Below are 21442 nucleotides of genomic sequence, written 5' to 3' on the forward strand. Positions count from 1 at the left end.
TGAGTTGATCCCTCCCAGGTCACTGGATGGGATGGAAAGATCAAAGACATGGTGCCTCCTGACCTCTGGGCTGCTCGGATTCTTGCTACTTCATTTTCCAGATTGTAGACTGCATTTTCCTCCCCTGCTTCTGGACAGTTCTCCGAGTAGCCTTGGGCCGACTCAGTTCTCCCTGCTTTTTCACTTGTTCTCAAGAATAAATGTAGAATGTGCCAGGGATGCAACCTCCAGAGGTAGGAAGGGACTGGCGGAGCAGCGGGGGCTCTGTCCCAGTCTCCTCTGGAGAGAGGGTGCCTGTGAACACTTTTGCCAGTGAGTAACACGACCCTGGGATAGGAAGCCCATGGTGGGCTGCTTTATGGGGTCTGTCACCTTCAGTGCAAGTGGGGCATGTGCAAATGCAAGTCCACCCACCCAGTGGCTTTCTGGAGCTTGAGGAATGGCTGACAATGAGTCCTAGGCTTATGTTGTTCCTCCCTGTCTATCCGGAAGTAAGAAATCTGCTTCATGTAGCCTGTGCCTGGGTGTTCTGTCTCATTGGACTCAGATGGGGTGATCCCCAGTGCACAGCGGCCCTGCTGCATACCCATCACCCACAGAGTGCCTCCTCCTAGAGAGTCTCTACTGCCTTCTCCTACAGAGTCTCTAAATGTGTGTGACATCTGGGCAGAGGTTCTTAAAATTGGTCTAAGGACTTCTAGAGATTCAGATGTACTATGAAGGCATGTATGTCGTGTGAAATACTCATAGATGATTTCAGATGTGCACTTCTCAGGGAAAAGGGCTCAGCATTTGCCATATTCCCTCAAAGCACTTTCTGTATTCCACATTTAAATCTATTGTATGTGACTTAAAGCAATCTTATGAACCACTGTCATTAGGGTGCCCCCAAGGCAGGGCTAGGTGGATAAGCTCTGGTCTTTTCACTCCTTTCCTCAAGTAGCTTTTTTTTTTTTTTTTTTTTTGAGATGGAGTCTCATCCTGTCACCCAGGCTGGAGTGCAGTGGACGACCTTGGCTCACTGCAACCTCCGTCTCCTAGGTTCAAGCAATTCTCCTGCCTCAGCCTCCCAAGTAGCTGGGATTACAGGAGCCTGCCACCACACCCAGCTGATTTTTTGTATCTTTAGTGGAGATGAATTTTAACCATGTTGGCCAGGCTGGTTTTGAACTCCTGACCTCGGGATCTGACCACCTTGGGCACCCAAAGTGCTGGGATTATAGGCGTGAGCCACGGCGCCTAGCCTCAAGTAGCTTTTTATTAAGCACTGACCGCGTGTATCTGGCTTTGTGCTAGGCTGATTGGTTCTTTGCAAATCTGGTAAAAGAACCTGATATCGTAAGAAGTTGGTTAGCCTTGAGTTTAGATAAAGTTTAGTTGACCTCTATTATTCTCATTTCCAATTAGTCTACTGGAGGCCGTGTGTTTTATTTCACCTGACTGAAGCATCATTAGGAAAGGTGGCGGTTGCAAACCTGCCAGTCATCTGCATGAGCAGAATATGGAAAATACTGGAAAAGCCAGAGGAAGGGGTTCCTGGTATCAGTGTGCTCAGTGCCCTGCAATCATGGAACAGCTTGGAGTACACCCTCAATCCTAATCCGGATCTTCTCACTGGGAAAGAAGGAAAGGCCACTCGCTGTGCAATGGCAGTGGGGAACGAAGATACCTGGGAGGAAGCCCGGTTCTGATGGAGTTTGGCGTTTGCTCCAAGAATGGACAACTGCAAGCAGGGACTTGACCTGAGGCCTCTCAGGGCATAACCCAGAAACACAACTGTGGAGGGGTTTGTTCTTATAAAATGTTAGATAACTTACTGCTGCCAGATTTAGTTCATTTTAGATACTTCTGGCCTGAATTCAAACGGATGAATCAGAGATATATAGATTTAGATCTTGGCATCAGTTTCCTTTCAAAATCCTTTCAAAACTTCTTTATCTTGCTTTCTACAGAATTTAATATAAATTGGTATCTTTTTAAAAGTTCTACATGAGTCTCTTAGGGGCTGTGAGGGAGCACGCAAAATACAAGTTATTTCTGTTTATGGGAGACTTAGACTCATTTCAACCCATTGATCAACAACTGTTTATTGAGAACCTATTATTTACTGGGACTCAATGTTAGTAAGACACATTTTCTGCCCTCAAGAAGTTTATCTTTTACAGTGGGAGAGAGATAGTAGACATGTAAGCAAATATGTGAATTAGATCATTTCAGATGGTGATGAGTACGAACCAGTCAGAGTCCTTGGTAGCAAACAATGTATGTCGGAACTGTGGCTAACTTAGACAAGGACTTTTGGAGGCATATGAAGGGCTTACAGAATGAGCTAGAAGACTTGATCAGCGTCAAAGGAGGCCGGGGCAGCCAGGATACTGTTCTAGCAATAACCAGTGCAGGACACCCCTGCAGGTGCCCTGCCCCCAGCACACTGCCAAGGCCGGAAACTATTCACCACTCAACCCTCAACTCGGTGCAACCTGCAGCAGCTTCGTACCCTCCATCGGAGGGCAGCTCCTCTGAGTGAGAGTCTCGGGGGCAGCAGAGTCTCTGTGGGCTTGGATCATTAAGTCTTGCTTGTGTTCTAGTGCACCGGGGGATGGGAGAGAGAGCAACTCCTTCCCTGCGTCTTTAGCTTTCACAGTAGATGTGAGAGCTGGGCCGCTGGAGAGGCCGAGTCATAGCTTAGACGGTCGTCAGTCAGGGAAGGTTCAGGGTGGTCAGGGAGGGCCTCTCCCAGTGGGTGATATTTGAGCTGAGATCGAAGTGATGAGAGAGAATATTCCAGCCAAAATGTCCAGTCAGAGAGAAAGGAGCCCAGCAGAGGGAGACAGAGAGAGACGGAAAAGCTGGTGGGAGGATGAGTAGTAAGGAGGAGAGGCGGGTAAGGGATGAGTGTAGAGGCTTGGAGGTGTTTTACTATGCAGGGCCTTGCAAATTCCAGCAAGAGGTTTGGCTTTTACTCTATTTGTGGAGGAAGCCATTGGAAGTTTAGGTGTTACTTTATTTGGGAGGGAAACACTAACCAGAGGATACTATGAACTAAATTAAATTTTAACAAGATGACTGTGGCTGCACGTGGAGAACAGGCCATTGTGGCTGCCCAGGAAAGAGGTGATGGCAGCTTGGAGGAAGTGGTCAGAGTGGAGTTAATAAGATGTGGTCAGCTTGTGGAGGAGCAGGTCTCGTTGGGGTTGGTGGTGCTGGTAAAAGGGTCAGTAGTTCAATTTTATTCTTACAGAGTTTAATTGTTATCTCCTCAAGTGGAAATGTTCAGGATGGAGATGGATATGCAAATCTGGAATTAAGGGAAGGAGCTGGGTGACTCAGATTTGAGAATCCTAATTGTGTAAATGGTATTTAAAGCTATGAAGCAGGATGATGTCACCGAGCAGTGAGTGTAGACAGAGGAGAGGGATGAGGGAAGCACGCCAGCTTCTACAGGCAGAAGAGGAGCTTCTCGAAGGGACTGAGGAGGAGGAGACTGCAGGTAGCAGAAGACACCGCTGAGCGTGGTGTCACAGCCTGGGGAAGAACATTTGTCTAGGATGTCTAGAGCATTACTTTTAAAATAGAAGAGTCGATTTGTTTTGCATTATTTCAGGTAGGTAATCCAAAAACATACCGTGTTTTTTTAGATCACAGTGTTATTTTCCCTCAATGGATTTTGTTTATTTATATTCATACTGTGTTTACCTCTATATAAGGATTTGAGGGAATTGGGTATAAAGTGGTATTTCAGGTAACCCATTAAAATAGAAAATTAAGATGAAATGGAAAGTAGGAAAAGCTAAATATTACTGGTGTTAACCTGCTATACCTTGTTACCATGACAGAATATCCCATTTAATTCAATCTCCCAGTAGCCAACATCAAAAGGGATGGTTAGGTTTTATAATCATCTTCTTCAGATATGGGGAATATTAAAATTTAAGGGAGACAAAGTATTTCCTAGATGCTAAAACTAGAATTTATTCTGAGAGTCATCACATACATAGTGGCACACAAAATGCCACCAAAAAAAAAAAAAAAAATAGCCCAGTGCTCATCCTTATTTTATTCCTACAGAAGCAGAAAATCTTTGAATTGGTTTCTGCTATCATCCCTACTTTATAGATGTGAAAACTGAGGTTGGGAGGGGCTAAGTGCATTGGCCAAAGCCACATGGATAAGAAGTGGCAGAGTGCTACGCCACGACGGTACACAGATCCCTGTGTAAGACATGGAGAGAATAAGGAAGGAACGATGTCAGAAAGGATGGCGGGTCCCACTGTGAAGGTCCCTAAATGTACACTTCTTCCTGCTTCCCTTTTCCCTGCCATCCTCCACCCCTTTACTTGGCCACAACTTCTCATCTTTCAGGCCTCACTTTGGACACGCCTTTCCCGGTAGTGACATGGTTTTCACTGGAAGCTTCTCTCATTTCCCTTTGGAAGCTTTCCTCACTCTGCTTGCACCACCATGTCTCCTCCAGGTTCCCCTAGCCCTCTGTGCTCACCCTGCCTGCTGGTCACCATGCACAGATGTATTTCTCTTTCTTGGTTTCCATGTGAAGGTGAGGACTCCCCAAGGAAAGATGCCTGGTGTTAATACCTACTGTCAACTGGGATCTCAGCTGGGGTTGTCCCACTGCAGCTCCTCTGTGGGGCCTGGACTTCCTCACAGCATGGTGGCTTGGTTCTAAGAGCAAGTGCCCTGGTGGGGGACAGTGAGAGAAAGACAGATAGAAGGAGAGGGACACAGGTAGAGACTCAGAGAGATTAGGAGAGAGATACTGAGAGAGATCAAGAGAGATGTTGAGAGAAGCTGGGAGAGATGGCTGGAGAGTTAGAGAGGCACAGAAATACTGAGAGGGATGGAGAGAGAGTTGAGAGCGAGTGAGCTGCATTGTGCTTGCAGGCCTCTCCTGGGAAGTCACCGTGTCACTGTGCTATGCTGTCAATTGAGATCCTGACAAAAGTCCTCCTTGTTCAAGGCGGGTGCAGAGACTGCACCTCTTGCTGTGGTTCTGATGAGGCCATAAGGCCGTGCTGTAAGAAGAGAGCACGCACAGCAGATGTTCCCATGGCTATCTTGCGAAAATACAAGCTCTGCTACTCTAGCAGAGAAATTAAGTAGGATGAAAATTCAGTGGGCGTGGATGTGAATGGGTGAACTTGGGGCGGATTCAGAACAACACAAGAAAAGGCCAGATTCGAGGGGCAAGTGTAGGCAGGGGATCTAGGGCCACGCATGGAGTATCCTTGGAGAAATTTGGCCTAAAGTTGAAGAAGGTGGGGCCAAGGGCCAACTCCAAAATATTTTTCTATGGATGTGCTTTGTAATTTCTTAGTTTATCCATCGGGTTACCCTTTGCTAGTCTGATTTCAATTGGCTTATTTACCTGAGACCATTAAAAAATAACAATTCAGGGCTTCAAAACATTCATGTTGTTATATATTTCCCTCGATTCATCTGAACTGGCAAAATTTTTGAGATTAACTTTCTTTTCAGGTTCCCTGCTGGGTGTCTTTGATAGCAAGAACCAAAAAGAACCAAATCCTTCAAGTTCAATGCTGATCAGTCTTCTGTGGTACACTCTGCCGTTTCATTTCTTGTAGAGGAACAAGGAGTTGGTTTGGAGCAAAGCAGAGCAGGTCATTGCTGGATTTAGAACATATCCTTAGGATCATGTTACTGGGACTTCTGTGGACCCTTGATAAATTGTTTACTTCATGGTTAATTTAAGGCTGCGTGCTAAAGTTTAGGAGCCTTCATGTATAGTTTTATATACTAGAAGTGACCACATTTCCTACCAAGTTAAAACTCTTTGGCATGTCCATGAGGTGCTGGAAGATGTGGCCTTTCCTATCCTTTCTAGTTTGCCAATAACCTCCTACAAGATGTGGTCCTTCTTATTCCAGGGGCTCTGTTTCCTTCCTTGATGTCCTCACTGGACCTACTGGAGTAGCTAGCACGTGTTTGCGTGATTGCTGGGCTTGTTTGCTGCTACTGCTGAACCGTGAGGTTGTTAGAACAATGTTTACTTGATCTATCTTTGCTTCTCCACTTCCTAGTATGTTCCTGGCATAGTCGTAGGTATTCAACACATCCTGCATAACTAAAGATGAAATTGTTATCCAAATGAATTTAGCGTAGTAAATTATAATTTTGGAGAACTGGTGATCTGATGATGATCGCCAATTTTTAACATTCAGAATATTTTATTTTTATAACCTGCATAATAGGAAATGGAATAAATCCATTTTTCTTTAAAGGTTGGCAACATTCATACAATTTGAGTCATTTATCATCAGAATGGTACCTCTTCCTTTTTGGTTTGTTTTGTGTTCGATACTGAGAAAATATTTTATTTTAGTTCCCCTTCTTCCAAATATGTGTCTTAAACTTATGGGAGGAAAAAACAATCACTTTCTGTGGCCATGACAAAGGTTTGCCCTGACTGTCAAGGCTCATGCCACAAGGGGAGAAAAATGGGTGTTTACAATTGTTAACTCATCAGCCTGAATCTTGCCACATCAGCTATGTACTTTTCTAAATAGTCTCTTTTTAATGTGGCAGTGAGTTGTGCATATGTAATATACCTAGTTGGAATGCTGAAGGGATGAAATGTAGTCCACGTGCATATCTAAAATTGTCAAGTAGCATGAGTAAGCATAGTATGTACTGAATAATGCCATACGACTTCTACATAAAATTAAAAGTTGTAAATTTACCTGTCTTTTCAGATTTACTTTTTACGATTTTAAATTGTTTATGCACCTCAAGTACCTAGAATTTTATTGCAGAGGATTTTCAGATGCCTCGCAATAAGATAAACTTATTTAGTATTAATGGAGTAAAATTTGACACTACAGCCATGCTATCATAAATATCTTCAGCATGATCAATAAGACAGTTAGCTTTTTGTGATGCCTCTCTGGATTTCTATTAAACCACAGTGACAAGTGGAATATTATCTCCAATATGTCTTTTTTTCCCAGATGAAGTAGAGGGTGAGTAGAATGTGTATAGTAAGAAAAAGACAGTTTCTAATTATTTTTTTTTCAAGCAACTTCAGCAACTGTTATATAAATTATCTGCAGAATGTTTTGTGTTGAGCACAGGGAACTCTTTTTGGTAGTCACAAATCTTCCTTTTTTTCTGTCTCAGAGAAAAAATAATCTTCAGGAGATACTGGGCCGAGGGATTTAGATTGACAAGAAATTTCACTTCAATTTTCAAGAGGATTGAATGACTTAGAATAATCCATAGGAGGAGACACACAGATAATTCTGGGATTATGATGGAGAAAAGGGGGTAGATAATAAAAGTCAGAGAAAAAGTGTGCTTCAAAAACAATCAGCAACATTTGAAAAGTCATACAATGTATTGTTTTTTATTTTTTACTTTAATTTCTAAATGTTTTTGAAACAATCTAAACTTACAAAGAAGCTGGAAATACATTGCAAAGACCTTTTATTTTTTCTAAACTATTTGAAAGTCAGCAGCCAACATGATGCCCTTTCCCTCCTGAACACTTTGGGGTGTATTTCCTGGCTAGTCCTCAAAATCAGGAAATTCACATCCATACACCTTAACCACCCCATTCAGGTTTTACCAGTTGTCCCACTAATGCCCTTTATGGGAAAACGACCCTGCTTAGAATTGCGAGGTACATGTATCGTCATGCGTGTTCAGTCTACTTCGAACTGGAACATTTCTTCAATCTGTCTTTGCTTATTATGGCCTTGATGCTTTTCAGGATTACGGGCCATTTGCTTTGTCAAAGGCTCCTCAGTGTGGATTCGTCTGTGGTCTCCTCTGGTGGGACGCAGGTTGTCTGTCTTTGGCAGGAGCACCCCTGCCGTTGCCTCATGTGCTTCTCTTCTCCCTGCTTCCTGTTACACAGTGCATTGTCTCTGATGGACCCACTGCTGACAGAGGTCACCTGGCCACCTGATGAGGGTGCTGCCAGCCTTCTCCCCTGGAAAGCTCCTCTTCTCTCCTTTGGGTTAATAGGCATTTTGAGGAAAAGATTTGTTAAATTATTTAAATCCTTCCTCATCAAACTTCAACTTATTCCTTTATTTTATTAGATGAATCTTGCACAATGGTGTCCAGTTTTATTCATCAAGTTGTCACTCATTATTGTTGTTATTTATTTTGAGGCTCATATGGTCCCAGATTTGGCCAGAGGGAGCGCCCCCAATCTCACTTCTGTGTCTTTCTGATACCCTCCATCCTCATCCCTTGGGCATATTCTTTCTGGAATAACAGGATGTTGAAGGAGTAGCTTGTACTTTTCCCACTCCATCTCCAGAATGAACCATTTCTGTATTCAGTGCAGACACCCTTTATTGAGGAATGGCATACTTAGAAACCGAGATCTGGGCACCAGGTGTGCTCATTGCTACTGGAGTAGCACCGATCCCAGGCCGTCTTAGTGGTCAGAGGTAGGGTATATGTGCATGTAAACACAACACACACCCACACCCCCACACACACACCCACACCCCCCCACACACACCCACACATACCCCACACACATTTATACTGTATACATTCCCATAACTACTTGTCTATTCATTCATTCAATCTATCTATCTATCTATCTATCTATCTATCTATCTATCTATCTATCTATCATTTACCTACCTACCTACAATTTACGTAGATGCCTCCAATTATAATCCAGCACCATAGGGTTCATTCTAATTTCCTTTCCCTATTTGTAACTCTTCTCTGATAATGAGAAGTCTGCCTTCCATTATTTTTAATATCTCCATTTATCTGGACACTTGTCCTGGATGTAACCATCCTTCCATCACCATCCCCTCCTCTGCATGGACGCCCTCTCCTTGCATTGCTCCAGCCTTACGTGCTTTGCTCCCCACCCACCGGGGAGGAAGTCCATCCCACCCACTGCAAGTCTGACACCATGTGCCTCCATCCTGCTCAGGCTCCAACACACCACTCAGATCCTCCAGTGCTCCCCTCCTCCCCATTCCCCTCTCCTTATGGGCCTGTATGATGGCTTTGCCCTTCTTGATGGATTTCTAACTGCATTGTCTAGGGAAGGAGGGGAAGAGCAAGGGCACAAGGAAGTGGAATGAAAGCAATGCTGTGAAGCAACTTATTTTAACTGTGAAGGGCAAGATCCAGGGTAGAGGAACTCAGTGGTTTGCTTGGCAGCACTGCCTTACATGAGATATGCCTGAAGAGCTGATTCCAGCTGTGTGTTGGAAAATAAATACTAACTTCCGGGAAAGATACACTACCTGCAAATGTTTAGCTGTGATGCTATTGAAAATAAGCACTGTGTTTGTAAATCCCAGAGAGAGGATGAAAACGCTGCAGGAAGCTGTGGAGAGTAGAGGAGATGCAGAGGAAGGCATGGGCAACACGGAAGCTCTTGAAAGTGCCTCACGGACAGGACACATGCTGCCGTGGAAGAGAAACAAAAGGGCCTGGAAAAGGCAGGGATTCAGTTGACAAATACAGATTCCAGAGGAGACTCAGGCCAGCAGTTGTGGAAGCCTCTAATTCTTTCAGATGTGTCCTGAGAGGCATCCTCTGGCAGCCCTGTAGTGATGTCTTCCACCGCCCTCATGCTCTCTCCAGCCCTGCTTCATTCTCTGTAGCACTTGACGCTTGCCGACACACCTTGTTTATTCCCTGTATTCCCCACTTAAAGGCCAACTCCATGATAAAATAAAGTTTGCTTTGCTTGCCGCTATATTGCCAATGCATAAAAAGTGCCTAGCACGTAATAGCTGCTCATTACGATTGGCGTAAATGGAAGGGATGAAAAGCTAACCAGGAGAAAGGAGAGCAATGGACATTGGACTAAAAACAACCCAGAAACAGTCACATTTCAACAAGGTCTATTCCAGAGCAGTCTGCAAACAGTGACCTCCAAGAACATCATCATCAAGGAAAATAGAACAGACAGGACAGACACGTGAAATTATAAGAGAGAGAAAGATGGAAAAGTCTGAAATATTGAAATGAGAGTAACTTCTTGTCTTGTTTCTAAGAAAAGCAGTGGCGGGGAAATTGAGTTGATGAATGCAAAGCCCAACCAAGTGGACCGTTCTTCCCACCACCTGCTGGGCAAATATTTCCAACACCCAAGACCTCCAGCTTTCGTGAAGCCACCCCTGCGGCCAAAGACAGACCACAGAGACCGTGGAGATTTGAGCAGATGAAATATCTGAGAAGCAAGATGGATTAAAGTGTTCACAAAGGGCCAGGCTCATTGTGTAAAGTAGAATTAGAAATGAATAATGATGAAATTTAAGGGTGCTTAATTCTATAGAATTTAAAAAACTCAAATAATGTCTGGTCCTCTAAGAGATTAGAAATACAGCCGCAGAGTATTTAAATATTGTGAAAATATGAATATCACATACCAACACTAAAGACATGCCACCAAAACAGTACTTAAAAAAACAGATTTTATCCAAAATATTTGCATTTAAAACAATAAAAACAATGAAAACCAAATGAGGTTAAAAGAAAACGATAGCCAAAATGAATAACAAGAAATTAACAGAACTAAGGAACCAAACCTATTTATTTTAAGAAAAATTAACAAATTGGTAAGTCTTTATGAGACTAATGTGACCACCTTGTCCGCTGGTGCCTCCAGGAGACTCAAAGGCTGACCTGGGCAAGAGGGGCTGCCCCAGATACCCGGTGGTTGTCATCACGAGGGACTTTGAGAGACGTGTGACTTTGGCCTTGTCAAAGGAAAAGGAAGGAAAAAGAAGTCCCTTCACTGGGGAAAGCATATTACCCTGAGGTCCATAAGGAACACCCAGGTGGATGTGCAACTGGCGGACTACTGGGCCCAGGAGGCACTGGAATCCACATTTCCCGGCTCACCCTCCGTGGCTCCCATGAGCAGACACTGGGGAAGAGCTCAGAGCCTTGTTCTTCAGAATCGGGTGTGCTTGCTTGGGGTCCCCAGAAGGAACTGGGAGACTTTGAAGGAGGAATTATCCAGTTAGAGGCTAAGAGTCTGATCTTTCTGCATATTTATGAGAATTATCCTAAGGCCAAGGAGGTGAAATTCGGGTTTCTTATAATTCCAACCCTAGAACGTGATTAGCAAAAATACTTACTTTTTACCAAAGGAAAATGCTAGGCCAAATAGGTATGCAGACTGTCAAAGATGAACACAGCTGGACATCAGTTAAAGCAGTCAAAACACATTTTATTCAGTAACTATTCACAGTAGTGGGCTGGCTGTATTTTCATTTGTGCAGAGGTGATTTGGAGGTTTTAAAAGGAGAATGAGGGAGAGGAGAGGGGAGAGCAAGGAAACGTGGAAAAAGTCCAAAGGGCGGTCAGTGTCCAGGTCACCAGACCAGCTGTGCCCTATGGTGGGCAATCGCCCCTCAGGATCCATCTTCCCACAGACACCCCGTCCTTCCTGAGGGTCCCGTTTCCAAGGAGTGGTTCTCTGGTTCTTGGGAATGGGCTTCTGAGTTAGAGACACGTGTTCACAATCATAAGCCCTTTCCATAAGCCCTCTAAGAAAGGGAAGTCAGGACTCATGTGGGGTGTGGCTGGAACAGTAAATTCTCCTAACAGCCTTGAGCTTTCTCAGGCAGGCATTTTAAGCAAGGATAGGTTCATCCTAGGGAAGTGGTTTTCTGCTGCTAGAAGCCAAACTAGCTTGGTTATTTCTTAGGACAAAGGTTTAGACCCCAGTAGTTATATGCTGAGATTTCTGTTGTTCTCAAAACAAAGATAACTGTTCTCAATAAGATATTCACACAGACAATCCACATGAATTGTTCCCTCACTATCCTGAGTACCTAAAGCTAATGTGTCACAATACTAGTATTTATAAAACAAAGCAATTCTATCCCCCTCTACTGCCTTTTAACAAGTGCAGAGGAAGGCTTCCCATGTGTGTAAGAGTGGGATACAAGGCCTCCCAAAACACGCAAGACACATTGATGTCTTTATATGCAGTGATTGAAAGATACAGCTTGTTGGGAAAATAGATTATGTGAATGAAGACTTTACAATCTGAGAAATTAAAAGTGTGGAAGAAGAAATAGAACTATCTAGACGTGAAAGTAAACTATTATTTGCACCCAATTACCCTGAGGCAGAAAGAATAGTCAATACATACATCATTGTCTTTGCTGGACGCTTTGTTGAATACCCTGTTACTTGCTATGCGTGCAGTGTGGTTGTCCACTCACAACTTTATATAAATTAAAGGAAATAACATGTACTATGATCCAAGTGACATGTGGATTAACAGCATCACAATTTCATAAGAAATTGTATGTAGCCACATTGTACATAATATGTGATCTATAAGTAATTGAGGTACACTATTAGTATAGGCTCAGCTTCTGCATACATTTGACTTTAATAAATCTTCCTGCTTCTATGACTAGCAGCCAGAACCAAAAAACACAGGTAGGAGAATGAGAAAGGAATCCATAAATACCAATCAGGTCATTATTTGTGGGCTTGTCACTGTTTTCTCTGTGTGATTTCTACAATTTTAAATCAAGTTGTGAGCAAGTCAAAGATCATTAACCAACCCTTCAAAATATAAATAAGCTGCAGCAATTTTTATTTTTACTCAGGTTATAATTTGTATGTAATAAAATGCCTAGATTGTAAGTGTGAGGAGTTTTGAGACTGCCTTGTCCAGATATAAATCATTTTCATCATCCCAGGAAGTTCCCTCCTGTTCCTTTCTGGACAATTGACACCTTCCCTAAGGCAACCACTATTTAGATTCTTATCAACATAGCTTGGTTTGTCTAATTCTAGAGCTTCATAGAATTGGAATCATATAGTTTATAGTTTTTTGTGCATCACTTTGCTGTATGTAATGTCTACAAAGTTCCTCTGTGTTATTTCATGAATCAGTAATATATTCTTTTTCTTTAATCACTGGGTGGCATGCAGTTGCATGAAAAAACAATTTGTTTATCCATTCAACTATTGATGGATGATTGGGTTGTTATCAGTTTGAGGCAATGATGAAGCTACAGTGAACATGCATATACAAGTATTTTTTTGGACATATGTCTTCTTTCTTTTCAGTCAAGTCCCTAAAGTGGCAGTGTTGAGTCCATAGGGTAAGTGTGTGTTTACGAAACTGCCAAGTAGCTTTCCAAAGTGACTGTGCCATTGCCACTCACCAGCAGGGCGTGAGGTAGGGTTGCTCCACTGGAGAGTCAGTGCTCGATCAGGCCAGTCTTAAATTTTAGCTGTTGTAGTGTGAGCCAGTGGCATTCATTAGAGTTTTAATTTATATTTTCCTGAGGATGAGTGGGCATATTCTCATATATCAGCCATTCATACTATTTCATTTGTTGGGGTGAAATGTCTGTTTCAGTCGTCACTGTTTAAAATGTTTGGGTTATTTGTATTGTGGAACTGTTGGAGTTTTCTGCACATTCTCTAGATACAAGACCCTTACCAGAATATCTCACCCATTCTGAATTGTGTCCCTTTATCTTCCTCATGGTGTGTTTGATTGTTAGTTAATACTTAACGATTTTTTATGGCTCGTGCTTTCAGCCATAAAGTCCTAAGAAATTTTTTCCTACCTTAAGATTACAAAGATACTCTCTTCTGTTCTATTTTTCATTTTTATATTGTACACAACACTTAAAACATAAATCTAAGGGTTACTAGCTGAGAAATACCAGAAACTGCTTGCATACATGCTGAAACCTAATTGCTGCCCCTATTTTGGATTGAAATGGATTTGAAGGGGGAAGAATGTTGCAGTTACTTCAGCCTCATTTTCTAGCCCTGGAACTCTAAGTGGACATGAGTGAAAGGAACTTTATTATGAAATATTTAGAGAAATGTAAAATATCTTTGTGTATCTTGGGGTGTCTTTGACTAGCCTGTTTGGCCAGTGAGGCAGGAACTGCCTTCTCTCTGCATGGTTAGTGCATGGCTGCGGTGCGGAGGGTTTGGACTCGAACGCTGAGTTCATGGGGAGACAGACAGGCAGCTGGAAGGAAAGACGTGCCCTCCATTCGAGCCTGGGAGGAGCTGATGAGAGCTGAGGTTCTGCAGGCTGGCTCCCTCTGGAAATGGCACTAAGACGCCTCTCAGCCAGGGTCCCAGAGCCGGTTGATGTCTGTGTTGAGTCTATTTTAAAGACACAAAATGCCCCCTTTCTTTTTCTTTCTTTCTTTCTTTTTTTTTTTTTTTTTTTTTTTTTTTTTTTTTTTTTTTGAGACGGAGTCTCGCTCTGTTGCCCAAGCTGGAGTGCAGTGGCGCGATCTAGGCTCACTGCAAGCTCCGCCTCCCGGGTTCCCGCCGTTCTCCTGCCTCAGCCTCCCGAGTAGCTGGGACTACAGGCGCCGCCACCTCGCCCGGCTAATTTCTGTATTTTTAGTAGAGACGGAGTTTCACCGTGTTAGCCAGGATGGTCTTGATCTCCTGACCTCGTGATCCGCCCACTTCGGACTCCCAAAGTGCTGGGATTACAGGCGTGAGCCACCGCGCCCAGACTTCTTTCAAAAAGAAAGAAGCAAAACATTTTTGGTCAAACATACACTGAAGAATCTCACCTCAGCGTTAGATAAAATAAGGGCTTTTATGTTAAGTGGGAAAAATTCTCCGGGACAGTCACCAAGAAAACAAGATCTTAGTAAATATAGGAAAAAATAATAACAAAAACACCTTTAGTGTCCTGCATTTCATGGGATGTTCAGTTTTACCAGATCATTATGTTAAGTAGGTAGCTGGTCAGGCCTGAGCACAGCAGGAGAGGGCTCCCCCTGCTCCATTGCCCACCCCCAACACCAGGAACGTTAGGCGACCATCAGGTGATGGTCAGGTGGTTGTTAAACTCTCTCTCTAAAATGATAATTGGTCACAGTCAGCGCCAGGGAAAGGCAGTCTCCCAATCGATAGAAGCACCTGAAGCTGGTGATGAGCAGCTTCCCGATGAGCGCTCAGGAGCTGAGTGAGTGGGCGTGGGCTCGAGCATGCGCACTAAGGGGCAAGATGGATGGCGTTTAACGGGTATGTGACCTTCCTGTAGGAATGCTAGACTGGCTGGGGAGGAATGTCTCAAGTGCGCATGCGTACAGCTCCAGTAATCACACTGCACACACACCCCTCCCAAGTGCTAGCAGAGCACCGTGCACGTAGACAGCCCACCCCAATGGAAGAATCAGGGGAGAAACAATGCGAGACCCCGGAAGCAAGACAGTGTATAAAACTCCAAGTCCAAAGGCCAAACCACGCACCTGATCGCTCAAGTCTCCCACTCAGCCCTTTTCCAAGTGTACTGTACTTCCTTTCATTCCTGCTCTAAAGCTTTTTAATAAGCTTTCCCTTCTGCTGGAAAACCTGCCTCATCTCTCCTTCTGCCTTATGCCCCTCGGCCAAATTCTTTCTTCCGTGGAGGCAAGAATTGAGGTTGTTGCAGGCCGGTTCAGATTCTCCATCCGTAACAATCATGTGGGTAGACGCAGATTTTTCTCTGACTCAGACCAGAGAAGGAAGGCATTTGGTTGGCAAATCTTTTTTCCTTAATCAGTTAATTATCATGATAATAATGTTTATGTAAAGTCTGGATTTCCTTTGAAAAGCTAATCTTGCCCTCATTCTATTAAAAGAGTCTATGTTTATAATTTCTTTTTATAAGGCTTTCTGCCTGGGGTTCCAAGTACACGTGTGTGTGTGTGTGTGTGTGTGTGTATGTATGTGTGTGTGTATAGGCAATAGAAATTTCAGTTTTCTCTTAACACAATTTTAAATAAATACTTTCTCCTGTTATCACAATGATTCCTTTTAGCGTGTCCAGGTATTTTTGTGATTTCAACAAGACGTACCATCCCCCTTCACTGACGTGCCATGGCCACCGTAAACAGAAAGTACACACTCGGGGGGTGCCTTATTTTGTGCTTTTAGAACAGAGAAAGCTTGATTTCCTTGACTCACTCACAGGCTTCGCCAGTAAGAGCCAAGAAGGTGCATGCTTCATGGAGAGCTTTCCTCTGCATATGCATGAAACGAATCTGGAAATTTTTCTATTCTGAAGTCTAGTTAGTTAGTTAGTCCTAAGAACTAACACAATTAATCTGCTGTGTTCCTTACTCCACATAAAGCCCTGTCCATTGGGGAAAATAAGTTGTAATTGTGAAGCACACTGGAGTGTGAAATCTGCCTGATGGACCTAATGGACATGGATTTCCTCTCTATGTAAATTTCTCTATGGAAAGGCTAACACCTGAGTGAGTCAACCAGGTCAAACTCAGCCCCAGGCGGCCCTTTGCTGTGAGACATTTGTATTTAAAGCATGGAAGCAACTGTGGAGATATAGATTTTGAGCAGTGGAGCTATTTTTTTCTGACAAAATTCTGCATTTAAGATATTTTCCCCTGCCTTAACTAGCAGTGATCTTACAACTCTTCCTGTTCTCTTGGTCAGGGCTCTCACTGACATCCTGCAGGGAGATAACTCTACTACACACTCAGACGAGCAGAGAGGCAGAAGCTGCCCTCAGATCATAGCACTGTCCTTTACAAGTTACCCTTATTACAATTTCATTTTATCATCTGTGAAACGGGAAGAGTAATACCCATTTCACAGGTCGGTACAAGAGTGAATAAAATAACCTGTGGGAAAATTCATGTAAGCCACATATAAGAAATTTAAGTTTCTCAAGCTTTCTCCTGCACTTCTTACATTGCATTGGTACCTCTCATTTGGGCTCCTTAAAACTTAATTAGCAGCCCAGGCTCTTCTGGATGAGCCTATATTAGTCCGTTTTCACACTGCCGTAAAGAACAACCAGAGACTGGTGATTTATAAAGCAAAGAGGTTTAATTGACTCACAGTTCTGCATGGCTCGGGAGGTCTCAGGAAACTTAAAATCATGGCGGAAAGTGAAGGGGAAGCAAGGTACGTCTTACAGTCTTACATGGCAGCAGGAGAGACAGAAAGCTAAGGGGAAACTGCCACTTTTAAAATCTCCCCTGATTTTTTAGAGAGAGAGAGAGAGCTAAAGAGAGACTGGTGCTTTTAAAGTCACCAGCAGATCTCATGAGAACTCACTACTATGAGAACAAGATGGAAAAACTGTCCCCATGATCCAATTACCTTCTGCCAGGTCTCTCCCTTGACATATGGGGATTACAATTTGAGATGAGATTTGGGTGGGGACACAGAGTCAAACCATATCAAGGCCCCAAACATATATGCCATAGGGGCCCCAGGAGGCTCATTCATTCATTCACTCAGTATTTATTGAGCACCTAGCATAAGTTCAGGCACTGGGTGCATGAATTCCATTCCTTCCAGAGCCACGTGCTTTGGTTTTCCATGATCTTAAGGCAGTAGTTTTCAATTTGGACAATTTTGCACCTCACCTTTCTAGTAAGAGAAAATACTGAAATAACACACACACACATACACACACACACACATACACACACACACATCCCCAGAAGAACCGTAGGCAAATAATTTTTGTTGGTTAATGTGAGGTCTTTAGTTAAAGTGATAAACTTTGAGCAATTCTAACAGACAGTTTGCTACAGTGAATATATCAGTTGAAGCAACAAACTGGGATTAACTAGTGTGGAACACCTGGGGAAATAGAGGGATCACTCAACTAGTGACAAAATTGCCATGATCTGGAGGAGCCAGGATAAACATGGACCTAGCGTTTTTGGCTAGGAGCTTGGCCAATGCTCCCTTGAGAGGTGGGATGGAGGCAAAGGCACTGATGGTGCTAAATGCTGAGTATCAATAGGATTGAACAGAAAAACAGAGTCATTCAATATAGGAGTTCCATTTACACAGAAGTGAGATGAGTCAGTGAAGTTCAGTAGTAGAGCTGTGACCAGAAGGTCACTGAAGACCTTAGCAAGAAGCATCAGGGCTAGTTCTCAAAAACTCACCAGAAAGATTCTGAGAGAGGTGCCACAAACTGCATCTGTCTGCGGCAGTGCTGTGGGTCTCATGTTCCTGAGAAGTCTTCATGATATGGTTTAGATTTGTGTCCCCACCCAAATCTCATGTTGAATTTGGATGAGGGGCCTGGTGGGAAGTGATTGGATCATGGGCGCAGTTTCCCCCATGCTGTTCTCATGATAGTGAGTGAGTTCTCACAAGATCTGATGGTTTAAAAGTGTGCAGCACTTCCCCCTTCACTATCTCTCTCTCTCTTTTCTGCTCTGCCATGTAAGACGTGCTGGCTTTCCTTCCACCTTCTGCATGATTATAAGCTTCCTGAGGCCTCCCATCCATTTCCTGTTAAGCCTGTGGAACTGTGAATCAATTAAACCTCTTTTCTTTGTGAATTACCCAGTCTTAGGTAGTTCTATACAGCAATGTGAGAATAGAGAAATACAGAAAATTGGCACCAGGAGTGGGGCACTGCTATAAAGGTACTTGAAAATATGGAAGTGACTTTGGAAGTGGGTAATGGGCAGAGGTTGGAACAGTTTGGAGGGCTCAGAAGAAGACAGGAAGATGTGGGAAAGTTCAGAACTTCCTAGAGACTTGTTGAGTGGTTTTGATCAAAATTCTGATAGCGATATGGACAATGAAGTCCAGGGTGAGGTGATCTCAGATGGAGATGAGGAACTTACAGGGGAATGAAGTAAAGTCACTCTTGCTATGCTTTAGCAGAGATTGGTGGCAATTTGCCCCTGCCCTAGAGATCTTTGGTACTTTGAACTTGAGACAGATGATTTAGGGTATCTGGCAGAAGAAATTTCTAAGCAGCAAAGAGTTTAAGAGATGACCTGGCTCCTCCTAACAGCATATAGTAATGTTCACAAAGGGATGGTCTGAAATTAGAACTTATGTTTAAAAGGGAAGCAGCACATAAAAGTTTGGAAAATTTGCAGCCTGGTCATGTGGTAGAAAAGGAAAATCCATTTTCTGGGGAGAAATTCAAGCCAGCTGCAGAAATTTGCATATGTAAAGAGAAGCTGAATGTTAATAGCCAAGACAATGGAGAAAATGTCTCCAGGTCATGTCAGAGACCTTTGCAGCAGCCCTTCCCATCACAGTCCCTGAGGCCTAGGAGTTAAAAATGGTTTTGTGTGCAGGCCCAGGGCCCAGCTGTTCTGTGCAGCCTCAGTACAAGGTGCCCTGCAACCCAGCTGCTCCAGCTTCAGCCATGGCTGAAAGGGGCCAATGTACAGCTCAGGACATTGCTTCAGAGGGTGCAAGCCCCAAGCATTGGTGGATTTCATGTGGTGTTGAGCCTGCAGGTTCACAGAAGACAAGAATTGAGGTTTGGGAACCTCTGCCTAGGTTTCAGAGGATGTATGGAGTTACCTGAATGTCCAGGCAGAAGTATGCTGCAGGGGCAGAGCCCTCATGGAGAACCTCTGCTAGGGCAGTGCGGAAGGGAAATGTGGGGTGGGAGCCCCCACACAGAGTCTTCACTGGGTCACTGCCTAGTGGAGCTGTGAGAAGAGGGCCACTGTCTTCCAGATCCCAGAATGGTAGATCCCCTAACAGCTTGCACCATGCACCTGGAAAAGCCACAGGCAGTCAACACCAGCCAGTGAAAGCAGCTGTGGGGGTTGTACTGTGCAGAGCCACAGAGGTGGAGCTTCCCAAGGCCATAGGAGCCCACCTCTTGTATCAAGTGTGCCCTGGATGTGAGACATGGTTTCAAAGGAGATTATTTTGGAGCTTTAAGATTTAATGAATGCCTGGCTGGGCTTCGGAATTGCATGGTGCCTGTAGCCCCTTTGTTTTGACCAATTTTTCCCATTTGGAATGAAAGCATTTACCCAATGTCTGTACCCCCATTGTATCTTAGAGGTGCCTAACTTGTTGATTTTACAGGCTCATAGGTGGAAGGGACTTACTTTGTCTAAGATGAAACTTTGGACTGTGGACTTTTGAGTTAATGCTGGAATGAGTTAAGACTTTGGGGAACTGCTGGGAAAGCATGATTGGTTTTGAAATGTGAGAAGGACAGGAGATTTGGGAGGGGCCAGGCAGAGAATAATATGGCTTGGATTTGTGTTCCTGCACAAATCTCATGTCGAATTGGAGGAGGGGCCTGGTGGGAGGTGATTGGATCATGAGAGTGAATTTCCCCCTTGCTGTTCTCATGATAGTGAGTGAATTCTCACGAGATCTGATGGTTTAGAAAGTGTGTGGCACTTTCCCCTTTGCTTTCTCTCTTTTCTGCTCCACCATGTAAGATGTGCCTGCTTCCCCTTCACCTTCCATCATGATTGTAAGTTTCCTGAAGCCTCCCATCTTCCTGTTAAGCCTGTGGAACTGTGAGTCAATTAAACCTAATTTCTTTATAAATTACTCAATCCCAGGTAGTTCTCTATAGCAGTGTGAGAACAGACTAATACACTCTGTAAGCTTGGATCTGCCCCTGTGCACCATCATCCCCCAGGACAATCGTGCTTCCCACCATAAGTACTATATAGCATGTGAATGCTAGAACCTAAAAATATAAATCTAGAATCATTAGAAACGTTGAAAAGAAAGAAGTGAGTTGAAATTTTCTCTTTTAATAAGTTTTTCACTCAGGCAGACATATTCTGATTGGAAGGTGAGTCTTGAAAGAACTCATGAGTTGCTAGAATTTTCTACTCAGACCATAGAGGTGAAAGAATACAAAAAGTCAATTTTCTCTTTGGAGGGGCTGAATGGAGAGAAGAGTTTCAGCAAAAGCTAAGTGGAGGGAACATATTGCAACAGATCAAGTTATGGGTGGATAATAAAACACAAGCATGGCCAGAAATGCATCTGGAAAAGTTTTTCACATTGAAGTTAAGTATCTTTATGAAGTGTTCAGGGCAAGATAATTCTTGAAGATTAAAGAGTTATCACAGAGGATGACAAGGAAGTCAGCTGGAGGGAAGAAAAGAGAGATACTTGTTCCAAAGCACACACGTGTGTGTGCTCTCTCACACACAGACACACATATGCACACACACACAGTGTTGATGATGCCTTACGGAGCATTTCGTATGTTACCATACACTGAGCTAGTTACATAAATAGCCCTGAAGGACTTGTTATCATCCTCAGTTATGGATGAAGTAATGGAATCCAAGCATCTTCCAAATTCACAGAGGTAGTGCAGAGCTGGCCTTTGAACCTGGGCCTTCCACACTGTGATGGGGCTGTGATGTGTCAGCTTGGCTAGGCTGAGCCATAGGCCTGGGGATTTCCTCTCTAGTATGTTTCCAACTAGTATGGGCTATGAAAGGGGAAGTGGTTATTGAGCAGCATGCACCTTCTTCCAGTTATTCAATCAAACTCTGTCTTGGGTGCTGTTGTGAATGGATTTTGCAGATGTAGCTAAAGTTTTCTATCAGTTTAGTTTTGAATTAATCAAAAGATAGATTATCCTGGGAGGGTTAGACCTCATCAGATAGAAGTCTTCTAAAGGTAGTCCTTCCTGAAGTCAGAGATTCCAAGCTTGTGTTTGTGGGACTCCAGCCTGCCC

General features: G+C 43.5%; 1 long non-coding RNA gene across 2 annotated transcripts in view; it reads left to right on the forward strand.

Annotated features, from left to right (window-relative positions):
• The window catches only part of LOC105489339 (uncharacterized), a 273282-nt gene that overhangs the window by 72578 nt on the left and 179262 nt on the right, over window positions 1-21442 (forward strand). The window contains exon 1 of one of the 2 annotated variants that reach the window (XR_011616764.1): window positions 1003-3604. The exons of the other annotated variant lie outside the window; for it this stretch is intronic. This is a non-coding gene — a long non-coding RNA (uncharacterized lncRNA). Of the gene's footprint in view, window positions 1-1002; window positions 3605-21442 lie in introns of those variants that run through there. 2 annotated transcript variants of the gene reach the window in all.

The sequence above is a fragment of the Macaca nemestrina genome, chromosome 19 (genome assembly GCF_043159975.1).
Source record: "Macaca nemestrina isolate mMacNem1 chromosome 19, mMacNem.hap1, whole genome shotgun sequence".
NCBI classification, from domain to species: Eukaryota; Metazoa; Chordata; class Mammalia; order Primates; family Cercopithecidae; genus Macaca; species Macaca nemestrina.